A 13,555-nucleotide genomic window follows, 5' to 3' on the forward strand; every position below is an offset into this window, starting at 1 on the left:
ACAACTTCACATATTCTTGAGAAATGCAATTGCATGTACTGTATGTTTCTGCTTGTTTTGTACAAAACACGTGATCAAATTTTCACTAAACTTTGTAGGAATAACCCGTGATCTAAGGCAAGTACTAGATGTCTTTGGTACTAGGTGTGTTTGGAAAAAAAAGAACAAAACCAAATTTGAAAAAAGCAACTATTATGTTTCATCAAAGGAAACAAACAAACAAACAAAAAAAAACCCCCACAAAAGTCTTAATAATCTTGCAATGGTCAGAAACAGATGGGATTAAAATGTAATAGCCTAATTGTCAAACCCCAAAATTCCCCTTCTTTTGAGTTGGGCTGCTTCTGTCATGAGTCGCCACAAAAGCTCCTCATCTCCATTTGTCCTCTGCATCTTCCTGTGTGTCACCAACAACTTGCATGTCCTCCCTAAGCACATCTATAAACCTCATTTTAGACATTCCTCTTGTTCTCCTGCCTGGCTCCATCATCATCATCCTTCTCCATATATACCCTGAGTCCCTCCTCTACACATGTCCATACCATCTCAGTTTTGCCTCTCTAAATTCTTTCTCCAAACCATCCTCCCTGAGCTGTCCCTCTGATATGTTCATTCTGAATCATGTCTATCCTTGTCACTCCCAAAGAAAATTGCAGCTCAGCCAACTCCAGCTCTGCATTTGTTTCTTTGTTAGTGCCACTGTCTCTATAAGCCTTACAACACAGCTGCTCTTGTAACTTTCAATTTCACTCTTGCAGATATCCTTTTACACACACACATACTGTGTCTTTGTCCTACTGACTTTTATTCCTTCTCTCCAAACCATATCTCCCTCCACCTTTCCAGGCTCATCCTAACCTGCTCCCTACTCTTACCACAGATCACAATGTCATCTGCAAATATAGTCCGTTCAGAATCCTGTCTGATCTCCTTCATCAATAGATGGACTATAGACTAGGTGTCTTTGGACAATCTTTGGGCACTGCTGGAATAGCTATGTCAAATGAATGGCAACTTTGGGAGAGTCAGATAAGATGTATCACTTGCATGATGAGGAAACATCATCTACAACATTGGTGATGTGACATCTTTTGCTAGTCATGATCCAGCAGACAGGTGCCTCGGTGTTGAGAACCACAGCAGCTAGAGAAGATCAAGGAGATGCCCACGTTTCACCTGGCTGATGCAGACAGATGGTTACTTTTGACAGGTTGGTTCGATTGTCTGTGTGGATGGTTGCCATCTAGGACCTGGGGCGGATCCACAGTGTGGTGGATGTGGTGACACATGGCATCAGTGTATATTCCCAGATTTGACTTAGCAGGAATATTCCTTGGGTGGGGGTGTACAGATGATTTGGATGATTTTGGATGATTGACTTTGGTGCAGAACAGTCCAAAATACAGTCCATTAGGGACATAGGGCTGCACCTGTAGTTTGGGGGCTAGGTGGCATTGATGCAATTCCTCACTGTCATTCACATTATCACGTCATATTTACTGCACCCTGCACATAGCTTAAATGCAGATGCATTGATGTGATTGACGCTGACTCAACATTTTCTTTGACTCATGTAAAACTCTGAAATTCTAATGCTATTATGAGCACTTTTGATATTAAGTGTGCTTTTTTATTTTTTTAATTTTTATTTTCACCCTCTTAGCTGGCGTCCTTGTCGACACAGGGACTACTTTCTTTTTGTTTTGGTATTTATTACTGTCACATAATAGTCTACTTGTATATATCCTTAATGGTACGAGTCAGCTTTGACTCCTACTACAGTGATAGATACGGTCATAAATTCAGTCAGAAAAACATCTTTTTGAGGATGTCTCCATAACCATCAGGGCTCAAGAGGTTACGCAGATCAGCTTATCATTTCTGTGGTGTAAGTGATGCTATGACAATGTCATGAACACATCATGAATGTTGTGTGGGCCGCCAGAAGAGGAGGTACTGCTGGCCCACCACCAGAGGGCGCCCTGCCTGAAGTGCGGGCTTCAGGCACGAGAGGGCGCTGCTGCCACGGACACAGCCGGGGGTGACAGCTGTCACTCATTATCTCATGACAGCTGTCACCCATCTTCACTTCATCATTCCACTCCATAAAAACCAGACGTCATCTCCACCTCATTGCCGAGATATCATCTACCTGTGAAGGTAACTTTCTCAGCCGTTGTTTTTGTCTTTTCAGACAGTGTTTGCTTCTGTATTGTTTGCAGTCAGTTCTGTGAGTGCTCGCAGCTGGAGGCCGAGTTTGTGATACGTGGAGAGCTGACGTCTTCGCTCCCCATGCCAAACTGTTGATAAGTACTCATTACTACTGCACGTGCCAGTTTTCTGGATTAGAGGTGGAGGTGGTATTCCCACCATTACTGTTACTGGGTGTGCACGCACCCACATCTTACTGTTTTTGCTCCTCGCCAGCAGTACCAGATCCGACATTCGGAGACGGTGGCCACATGGGGACTCGGGGACTTGGCGGCTCCAGTATTCTCCAGGTTCGGTGGCGGAGGAAATAGTGTGGTTCCGGTTCTTCTCAGGACAGACGTCTTCTATCCTTGAGCCTGCCCACACGTCACCTTTGTGGATTGACTGTTTGCATAAATTCTGTAATCCTCTGTGTTTTGGTTGTGCTCTTTCACAACAGTAAAGTGTTCATATTCGACTCTTTCATTGTCCGTTCATTTACGCCCCCTGTTGTGGGTCCGTGTCACTACACTTTCCCAACAGGATATCTTGGCCACGTCATGGATCCCGAGGGGCGTCAACCATCTGTTGGACAACCAATGGAAGAGCAGGGTGCACAGGCGTCTGCAGGAAGTGTGATTGGTGAGTTGCAGCAAATCCTCACCGCCTTTACCGCTCGGTTGGATCTGATGACCGAGCAAAACGTCATCTTTAATCGCAGGATGGAGGCTCTCACCGCGCAGGTGGAAGCGCGCGCTCAGGGCGCTGCTGCAGCTCCTCCTCCTGCCGACCCGGTGCAGAACATAGACGTTCCAGTGGTCGTTCAACGACCCCCCCCCACCATCCCCTGAAGCATACATAAGTCCCCCAGAGCCATACGGGGGTTGTGTGGAGACGTGCGCGGACTTTCTCATGCAGTGTTCGCTCGTCTTTGCACAACGTCCCGTAATGTACGCGTCTGATGCCAGTAAGGTGGCTTATGTAATTAACTTGCTTCGTGGTGAGGCACGCGCTTGGGCTAATGCGCTTTGGGAGCAAAATTCACAGCTCCTTACCGCTTATACTGGGTTTGTGAGGGAGTTCAAAATGGTTTTTGATCACCCTAACAGAGGAGAGACCACGTCAACTGTGCTGCTGTCAATGAGACAGGGGCGCCGGAGCACAGCCGAATATGCAGTCGACTTCCGCATCGCGGCTGTGAGGTCCGGCTGGAATAACGTTGCGCTCCGCGCCGCCTTCATAAACGGACTGTCGTCGGTCCTGAAGGAGCACCTGGTAGCCAAGGAAGAACCGCGGGATTTAGATGGGCTTATTGATCTCGTTATACGGTTAGACAATCGGTTAGAGGAACGCCATCAGGAGCGAGACGAAGGAGACGCGCCGTCCCTCTCCCTTCCGGGTCCGAAAAAGGTTCCGCCCTCCCCACGTTCCACAGCCTCAACGCTCCATGTGGCTACAGCTCCCCCTGCTGACGAAGCTATGGACACGAGCAGGGCCACATTTAGACCACCTAACAGACAGAGGAGGCTGGCCCGCGGGGAGTGCTTTGTCTGCGGCTCGAGTGAGCATCAGCTAAGAGACTGCCCCAATCGGTTAAACACCAACGCCTGCCCCTAGAAACTGGGCTTAGGGTGGGCCAAGACATTCACGTGGGACATACACATATTTCCACACGACTCCCAGTTACAATCCTGAGCGGGGATTTAACCCTTCAAGCCCCAGCACTGGTGGACACGGGGTCAGAAGGGAATCTGCTAGACAGCAGATGGGCTAGGGAGGTAGGGCTCCCTCTGGTGGCGCTCCCTTCACCATTGCAGGTGCGGGCACTAGATGGCACTATTCTCCCTTTAATCACGCACAAGACACAACCTGTAACTCTGGTGGTGTCTGGAAATCATCGGGAGGAGATCGAGTTTTTTGTGACTCCGTCTACCTCCCGCGTGATTTTGGGCTTCCCTTGGATGTTGAAACACAATCCCCGGATTGATTGGCCGTCTGGGATGGTGGTTCAGTGGAGCGAAACCTGCCATCGGGTGTGTTTAGGATCCTCGGTTCCTCCCGGTTTACATGCTAAGGAGGAGGTCAAAGTCCCTCCCAATCTGACGGCAGTGCCGGTTGAGTACCACGATCTTGCTGATGTCTTCAGCAAGGATCTGGCACTCACCCTTCCCCCGCACCGTCCGTACGATTGTGCCATTGATTTGATCCCAGGCGCTGAGTTCCCGTCCAGCAGGCTGTACAACCTCTCACGACCGGAGCGCGAATCAATGGAGACCTACATCCGGGACTCATTAGCTGCCGGGCTGATCCGGAATTCCACCTCCCCAATGGGTGCAGGTTTCTTTGTTGTGGGCAAGAAAGACGGCGGACTCCGTCCATGCATTGATTACAGGGGGCTGAATGAGATTACGGTTCGCAATCGATACCCGTTGCCCCTGTTGGATTCAGTGTTCACGCCCCTGCATGGAGCCAAAATCTTCACCAAGTTGGATCTTAGGAATGCGTACCACCTGCTTTGGGTCCGGAAAGGAGATGAGTGGAAGACGGCATTTAACACCCCATTAGGTCATTTTGAGTACCTGGTCATGCCGTTCGGCCTCACTAACGCCCCCGTGAATCAATCAATCAATCAATCAATTTTTTTATATAGCGCCAAATCACAACAAACAGTTGCCCCAAGGCGCTTTATATTGTAAGGCAAGGCCATACAATAATTATGTAAAACCCCAACGGTCAAAACGACCCCCTGTGAGCAAGCACTTGGCTACAGTGGGAAGGAAAAACTCCATTTAACAGGAAGAAACCTCCAGCAGAACCAGGCTCAGGGAGGGGGAGTCTTCTGCTGGGACTGGTTGGGGCTGAGGGAGAGAACCAGGAAAAAGACATGCTGTGGAGGGGAGCAGAGATCGATCACTAATGATTAAATGCAGAGTGGTGCATACAGAGCAAAAGAGAAAGAAACAGTGCATCGTGGGAACCCCCCAGCAGTCTACGTCTATAGCAGCATAACTAAGGGATGGTTCAGGGTCACCTGATCCAGCCCTAACTATAAGCTTTAGCAAAAAGGAAAGTTTTAAGCCTAATCTTAAAAGTAGAGAGGGTGTCTGTCTCCCTGATCTGAATTGGGAGCTGGTTCCACAGGAGAGGAGCCTGAAAGCTGAAGGCTCTGCCTCCCATTCTACTCTTACAAACCCTAGGAACTACAAGTAAGCCTGCAGTCTGAGAGCGAAGCGTTCTATTGGGGTGATATGGTACTACGAGGTCCCTAAGATAAGATGGGACCTGATTATTCAAAACCTTATAAGTAAGAAGAAGAATTTTAATTCTATTCTAGAATTAACAGGAAGCCAATGAAGAGAGGCCAATATGGGTGAGATATGCTCTCTCCTTCTAGTCCCCGTCAGTACTCTAGCTGCAGCATTTTGAATTAACTGAAGGCTTTTTAGGGAACTTTTAGGACAACCTGATAATAATGAATTACAATAGTCCAGCCTAGAGGAAATAAATGCATGAATTAGTTTTTCAGCATCACTCTGAGACAAGACCTTTCTGATTTTAGAGATATTGCGTAAATGCAAAAAAGCAGTCCTACATATTTGTTTAATATGCGCTTTGAATGACATATCCTGATCAAAAATGACTCCAAGATTTCTCACAGTATTACTAGAGGTCAGGGTAATGCCATCCAGAGTAAGGATCTGGTTAGACACCATGTTTCTAAGATTTGTGGGGCCAAGTACAATAACTTCAGTTTTATCTGAGTTTAAAAGCAGGAAATTAGAGGTCATCCATGTCTTTATGTCTGTAAGACAATCCTGCAGTTTAGCTAATTGGTGTGTGTCCTCTGGCTTCATGGATAGATAAAGCTGGGTATCATCTGCGTAACAATGAAATTTAAGCAATACCGTCTAATAATACTGCCTAAGGGAAGCATGTATAAAGTGAATAAAATTGGTCCTAGCACAGAACCTTGTGGAACTCCATAATTAACTTTAGTCTGTGAAGAAGATTCCCCATTTACATGAACAATTGTAATCTATTAGACAAATATGATTCAAACCACCGCAGCGCAGTGCCTTTAATACCTATGGCATTCTCTAATCTCTGTAATAAAATTTTATGGTCAACAGTATCAAAAGCAGCACTGAGGTCTAACAGAACAAGCACAGAGATGAGTCCACTGTCCGAGGCCATAAGAAGATCATTTGTAACCTTCACTAATGCTGTTTCTGTACTATGATGAATTCTAAAACCTGACTGAAACTCTTCAAATAGACCATTCCTCTGCAGATGATCAGTTAGCTGTTTTACAACTACCCTTTCAAGAATTTTTGAGAGAAAAGGAAGGTTGGAGATTGGCCTATAATTAGCTAAGATAGCTGGGTCAAGTGATGGCTTTTTAAGTAATGGTTTAATTACTGCCACCTTAAAAGCCTGTGGTACATAGCCAACTAACAAAGATAGATTGATCATATTTAAGATCGAAGCATTAAATAATGGTAGGGCTTCCTTGAGCAGCCTGGTAGGAATGGGGACTAATAAACATGTTGACGGTTTGGATGAAGTAACTAATGAAAATAACTCAGACAGAACAATCGGAGAGAAAGAGTCTAACCAAATACCGGCATCACTGAAAGCAGCCAAAGATAACGATACGTCTTTGGGATGGTTATGAGTAATTTTTTCTCTAATAGTTAAAATTTTGTTAGCAAAGAAAGTCATGAAGTCATTACTAGTTAAAGTTAATGGAATACTCAGCTCAATAGAGCTCTGACTCTTTGTCAGCTTGGCTACAGTGCTGAAAAGAAACCTGGGTTGTTCTTATTTTCTTCAATTAGTGATGAGTAGAAAGATGTCCTAGCCTTACGGAGGGCTTTTTTCATAGAGCAACAGACTCTTTTTCCAGGCTAAGTGAAGATCTTCTAAATTAGTGAGACGCCATTTCCTCTCCAACTTACGGGTTATCTGCTTTAAGCTACGAGTTTGTGAGTTATACCACGGAGTCAGACACTTCTGATTTAAAGCTCTCTTTTTCAGAGGAGCTACAGCATCCAAAGTTGTCTTCAATGAGGATGTAAAACTATTGACAAGATACTCTATCTCCCTTACAGAGTTTAGGTAGCTACTCTGCACTGTGTTGGTATATGGCATTAGAGAACATAACGAAGGAATCATATCCTTAAACCTAGTTACAGCGCTTTCTGAAAGACTTCTAGTGTAATGAAACTTATTCCCCACTGCTGGGTAGTCCATCAGAGTAAATGTAAATGTTATTAAGAAATGATCAGACAGAAGGGAGTTTTCAGGGAATACTGTTAAGTCTTCTATTTCCATACCATAAGTCAGAACAAGATCTAAGATATGATTAAAGTGGTGGGTGGACTCATTTACTTTTTCAGCAAAGCCAATAGAGTCTAATAATAGATTAAATGCAGTGTTGAGGCTGTCATTCTCAGCATCTGTGTGGATGTTAAAATCGCCCACTATAATTATCTTATCTGAGCTAAGCACTAAGTCAGACAAAAGGTCTGAAAATTCACAGAGAAAACTCACAGTAACGACCAGGTGGACGATAGATAATAACAAATAAAACTGGTTTTTGGGACTTCCAATTTGGATGGACAAGACTAAGAGACAAGCTTTCAAATGAATTAAAGCTCTGTCTGGGTTTTTGATTAATTAATAAGCTGGAATGGAAGATTGCTGCTAATCCTCCGCCCCGGCCCGTGCTACGAGCATTCTGACAGTTAGTGTGACTCGGGGGTGTTGACTCATTTAAACTAACATATTCATCCTGCTGTAACCAGGTTTCTGTAGGCAGAATAAATCAATATGTTGATCAATTATTATATCATTTACCAACAGGGACTTAGAAGAGAGAGACCTAATGTTTAATAGACCACATTTAACTGTTTTAGTCTGTGGTGCAGTTGAAGGTGCTATATTATTTTTCTTTTTGAATTTTTATGCTTAAATAGATTTTTGCTGGTTATTGGTAGTCTGGGAGCAGGCACCGTCTCTACGGGGATGGGGTAATGAGGGGATGGCAGGGGGAGAGAAGCTGCAGAGAGGTGTGTAAGACTACAACTCTGCTTCCTGGTCCCAACCCTGGAGAGTCACGGTTTGGAGGATTTAAGAAAATTGGCCAGATTTCTAGAAATGAGAGCTGGTCCATCCAAAGTGGGATGGATGCCGTCTCTCCTAACAAGACCAGGTTTTCCCCAGAAGCTTTGCACATTATCTATGAAGCCCACCTCATTTTTTGGACACCACTCAGACAGCCAGCAATTCAAGGAGAACATGCGGCTAAACATGTCACTCCCGGTCCGATTGGGGAGGGGCCCAGAGAAAACTACAGAGTCCGACATTGTTTTTGCAAAGTTACACACCGATTTAATGTTAATTTTAGTGACCTCCGATTGGCGTAACCGGGTGTCATTACTGCCGACGTGCATTACAATCTTACCAAATTTACGCTTAGCCTTAGCCAGCAGTTTCAAATTTCCTTCAATGTCGCCTGCTCTGGCCCCCGGAAGACAATTGACTATGGTTGCTGGTGTCGCTAACTTCACATTTCTCAAAAAATGATGTGATGTTCCAAGCTTTGGTTAATGACGTCTTGCGGGACTTCCTGCACCGATTCGTCTTCGTATATCTGGACGATATACTCATTTTTTCTCCGAACCCTGAGACCCATGTCCAGCATGTACGTCAGGTCCTGCAGCGGTTGTTGGAGAACCGGCTGTTTGTGAAGGGCGAGAAGTGTGAGTTTCACTGCACCTCTTTGTCCTTCCTGGGGTTTATCATCTCCTCCAACTCCGTCGCCCCTGATCCGGCCAAGGTTGCGGCGGTGAGAGATTGGCCCCAACCAACAAGCCGTAGGAAGCTGCAACAGTTCCTCGGCTTTGCAAATTTCTACAGGAGGTTTATTAAGGGCTACAGTCAGGTAGTTAGTCCCCTGACAGCCCTTGTCCCAGATACACGAAGATGAAGTCAAAACAGAGCTGTAGGATCCACCGGAGCCCATCATTCGGGAGTCCACTATCGTGGCTACCCTCACCTGGGACGTGGAGAAGACCGTCCGGGAGGCCCTGGCACGGAGCCCGGACCCCGGAACTGGACCGAAGAATCGTATGTACGTCCCACCAGAAGCCAGAGCTGCAGTCTTGGATTTCTGTCACGGTTCCAAGCTCTCCTGTCATCCAGGGGTGTGAAGGACCGTGGCAGTTGTCCGGCAGCACTTCTGGTGGGCGTCTATGGAGGCCGACGTCCGGGAGTATATCCAGGCCTGCACCACCTGTGCCAGGGGCAAGGCAGACCACAAGAGGACCCAAGGACTTCTCCAGACGCTTCCGGTGCCTCATCTCCCCTGGTCCCATATCGGCCTGGATTTCGTCACGGGCCTCCCGCCATCCCAGGGTATGACGACCATCCTCACGATAGTGGACCGATTCTCCAAGGCGGCCCACTTCGTGGCCCTCCCGAAGCTCCCAACGGCCCAGGAGATTGCTGACCTCCTGGTCCACCACGTCGTCCGTCTGCATGGGATACCAGCTGATGTAGTCTCGGATCGTGGTCCCCAGTTTTCCTCTCAAGTCTGGCGGAGTTTCTGCAGAGAACTGGGGGCCACCGTGAGCCTCTCGTCCGGGTACCACCCACAGACGAACGGACAGGCAGAACGGGCCAACCAGGAGTTGGAACAGACTCTCCGCTGTGTGAGATCCGTGCACCCGACGGCCTGGAGTAACCATCTGGCCTGGATCGAGTATGCACATAACACTCAGGTGTCTTCTGCCACCGGCCTCTCCCTGTTTGAGGTGTGTCTGGGGTACCAGCCCCCGTTGTTTCCCGTGGTGGAGGGAGAGGTCGGTGTGCCCTCGGTCCAGGCCCACCTGCGGAGGTGCCGTCGGGTGTGGCGCACCGCCCGTTCTGCCTTGTTGAAGGCCCGGACGAGGGCTAAGACCCATGCAGACCGCCGGTGGTCCCCAGCCCCTGCATACCAGCCCGGGCAGGAGGTGTGGTTATCAACCAAGGACATTCCCCTGCAGGTGGATTCCCCCAAACTGATGGACAGGTTCATTGGACCATTCAGGATCGTCAAAATCGTCAGTCCTGCTGCAGTGAAGTTCCAGCTCCCGGCTTCACTGCGGATCCACGCTGTTGTTCATGTCTCCCGGATTAAACCACACCTCACCTCACCCCTCTGTGCTCCCGGTCCGGCGCCGTCTCCTGCCCGGATCATCGACGGGGAGCACGCATGGACTGTAGGCCAGCTCCTGGACATCCGTCGAATGGGCCGGGGGTTCCAGTATTTGGTGGACTGAGAGGGGTATGGATCCGAAGAACGCTCCTGGGTAAAGAGGAGCTTCATCCTGGACCCGGCCCTCCTGGCCGATTTCTACCGCCGTCACCCGGATAAGCCTGGTTGGGTGCCAGGAGGCGCTTGTTGAGGGGGGGGTCCTGTTGTGTGGGCCGCCAGAAGAGGAGGTACTGCTGGCCCACCACCAGAGGGCGCCCTGCCTGAAGTGCGGGCTTCAGGCACGAGAGGGCGCTGCCGCCACGGACACAGCCGGGGGTGACAGCTGTCACTCATTATCTCATGACAGCTGTCACCCATCTTCACTTCATCATTGCACTCCATAAAAACCGGACGTCATCTCCACCTCATTGCCGAGATATCATCTACCTGTGAAGGTAACTTTCTCAGCCGTTGTTTTTGTCTTTTCAGACAGTGTTTGCTTCTGTATTGTTTGCAGTCAGTTCTGTGAGTGCTCGCAGCTGGAGGCTGAGTTTGTGAGTTTGTGTACTCATTACTACTGCACGTGCCAGTTTTCTGGATTAGAGGTGGAGGTGGTATTCCCACCATTGCTGTTACTGGGTGTGCACGCACCCACATCTTACTGTTTTTGCTCCTCGCCAGCAGTACCAGATCCGACATTCAGAGACGGTGGCCACCTGGGGACTCGGCGGCTCCAGTATTCTCCAGGTTCGGTGGCGGAGGAAATCGTGTGGTTCCGGTTCTTCTCAGGACAGACGTTTTCTATCCTCGAGCCTGCCCACACGTCACCTTTGTGGATTGACTGTTTGCATAAATTCTGTAATCCTCTGTGTTTTGGTTGTGCTCTTTCACAACAGTAAAGTGTTCATATTCGACTCTTTCATTGTCCGTTCATTTACGCCCCCTGTTGTGGGGCCGTGTCACTACACTTTCCCAACAATGAAATGGTGTAACTATACTCTGACAAACATTTCCTGAATATCAGCAAAGAACAGGGCTCGATTAATGACACTTGTCTTACTACTACCACTGCTCCTATATCTTAAAATGACTACAGTATTTTTTTTGCAGAGAAGGATTATTTAAACACATAGGGTAGGCAAAGCCCCTCCTATGCCTTAGCTTAATATGCATTTCACTGAATGAGAAATTATCCATAAAATGTTACTGTCCTCATAATCTGGAATCATTACAACACTAGTTTCCAATTCTACAAATTTTTACCTCGGAAAACATTTTCAAGGTCAAAGTCCTGTTATAAGTGGCTTTTCATTAGGTAAAATGGAATACAAAATATAGCTCAAATGGGCTTTTCAATGTTAAAATCAAATATCCATTAAATCTGAAATAAGGATCGGATGCTGATCAAACGTAGTCTGTTCATTGGGAGTGCCAGTTTGCATCTAATTGTCATAAATGAGAGTGATTGAGACACTGTTGATTGAGATATAATGCAAAATGGACACCAAATGGGCTTTTCAACAATAAATTCAAATGTCCACACAATCCACAATCCAGATCAAACTTTGTCAGGTGATAGTGAGTGCCAGTCTGCACCTCACTTTCAAATATGACAGTGATTGGGGCATATTTGATTAAGATATAATGTAAAATATACATTAAATGGGGTTTTCAATCTTAAATTTAAATGGCCACAAAATCTGTAATCTGGATCAACTCCAGATCACATTTTGTCAGTTGATAGTGAGTGCCAGTCTGCACCTCACTTGCAAATATGAGAGTGATTGGGACATGTTTGATTAAGATATAATGTAAAATACACATTAAAAGGGGTTTTCAATCTTAAATTTGAATGGCCACAAAATCTGTAATCTGGATTAGATCCAGATCAAACTTTGTCAGTTGATAGAGGATACCATCCTACACTCTCAAATATGAAAGAATATGAATGTGATCTTTTTTGATGTAGTTACGAATATTTGAAAATAAATTCAACATTAAAGATAGAGATTTTTCCAATTTTCCAAGATTTTTCCTTTGAGCTATGACCTTGAAAACTAAATCAGGTTTTGCCTTACAGGATATGAATCTTCAGTAAAAATCTCATAAGGATAAATGAAAAACTGTGGGATCCAGGCTGTTCACAAACAAACAGACAAACAAACAGGGACAAACATAAAGGTTTTAATCCCTGCAGCAACTCTGATCAAATTAAAACATAAAAGTGAACATTTATAGAAAACGTATGTTGGTAAGAATATAACAAATTATTATTTTCATGCTGCTGTGTCATTTTCTTCTGCTTTGAATCAAATTTTTATTTTTGTCTTCTGTATTCCATGCACATAAATATAGAGGCATCAATCAATTTATGACCCATGTTTATATGATATCATCCAAACTCACATCCAATCACTTCTTCAAAAACCTCAAAGGAAGCTGACAGAGATTCATATTGAAAGTGCTGCAGCAGTGAAGGCCATCTCCATCAATTTTGCTCGCACCCGGTCAAAAAAGGCCTTAGTCAATTAAACTTGTCAAAACTTTTCTGTCAACAAACTCACTTTGCGGCTCGAGAAACACACCTTACTTCAATATTAAAAGGACAACATAGGACCAACAAAATATTCATTCTTGCTGCATTTCAATTCAATTGCAATTTTAATGCCATCTGCTGAATCTGTTTTAATATGACCCCCTCTTCAGTGACTGGCTCACTTCATGGAGAATTCCACAAACCATAAGATTAATAAGAAACTAAAAGGATTGATTGTGCCCGATTTTACTCCAGAGATGACAACCAAATGAACAGTTAATCACCAACTAGCCTCCGCAGAGGGCATCCCATTTTAAATGGTATGGGATGTCATCAGGTACTGAGAAGAAAGGCTAAACAGTGCCTTATCAATAGATGAATAATTGCCTCCACTGAGGAGTTATGTTTCAAAGTTATGCTGTCTGAATGTTGCACTGTTACAAAAATCTGTTTCAAACAATATGCATGAAACATGGTGGTCCATTTTAATCAAAAAGAAAGGCATCACATTGGTGATATATGCTCACCGACCACTTTATTAGGTAAACCTTGCTAGTACCAGTTTGGACCCCCTTTTGCGTTCAGAACTG

General features: G+C 45.9%; 1 protein-coding gene across 1 annotated transcript in view; it reads right to left on the bottom strand.

Annotated features, from left to right (window-relative positions):
• LOC117514727 (CUB and sushi domain-containing protein 3-like) overlaps window positions 1-13,555 on the bottom strand; it is an 885,172-nt gene that overhangs the window by 507,201 nt on the left and 364,416 nt on the right. The window lies entirely within an intron of this gene.

This window comes from Thalassophryne amazonica, chromosome 7, assembly GCF_902500255.1.
Source record: "Thalassophryne amazonica chromosome 7, fThaAma1.1, whole genome shotgun sequence".
NCBI classification, from domain to species: Eukaryota; Metazoa; Chordata; class Actinopteri; order Batrachoidiformes; family Batrachoididae; genus Thalassophryne; species Thalassophryne amazonica.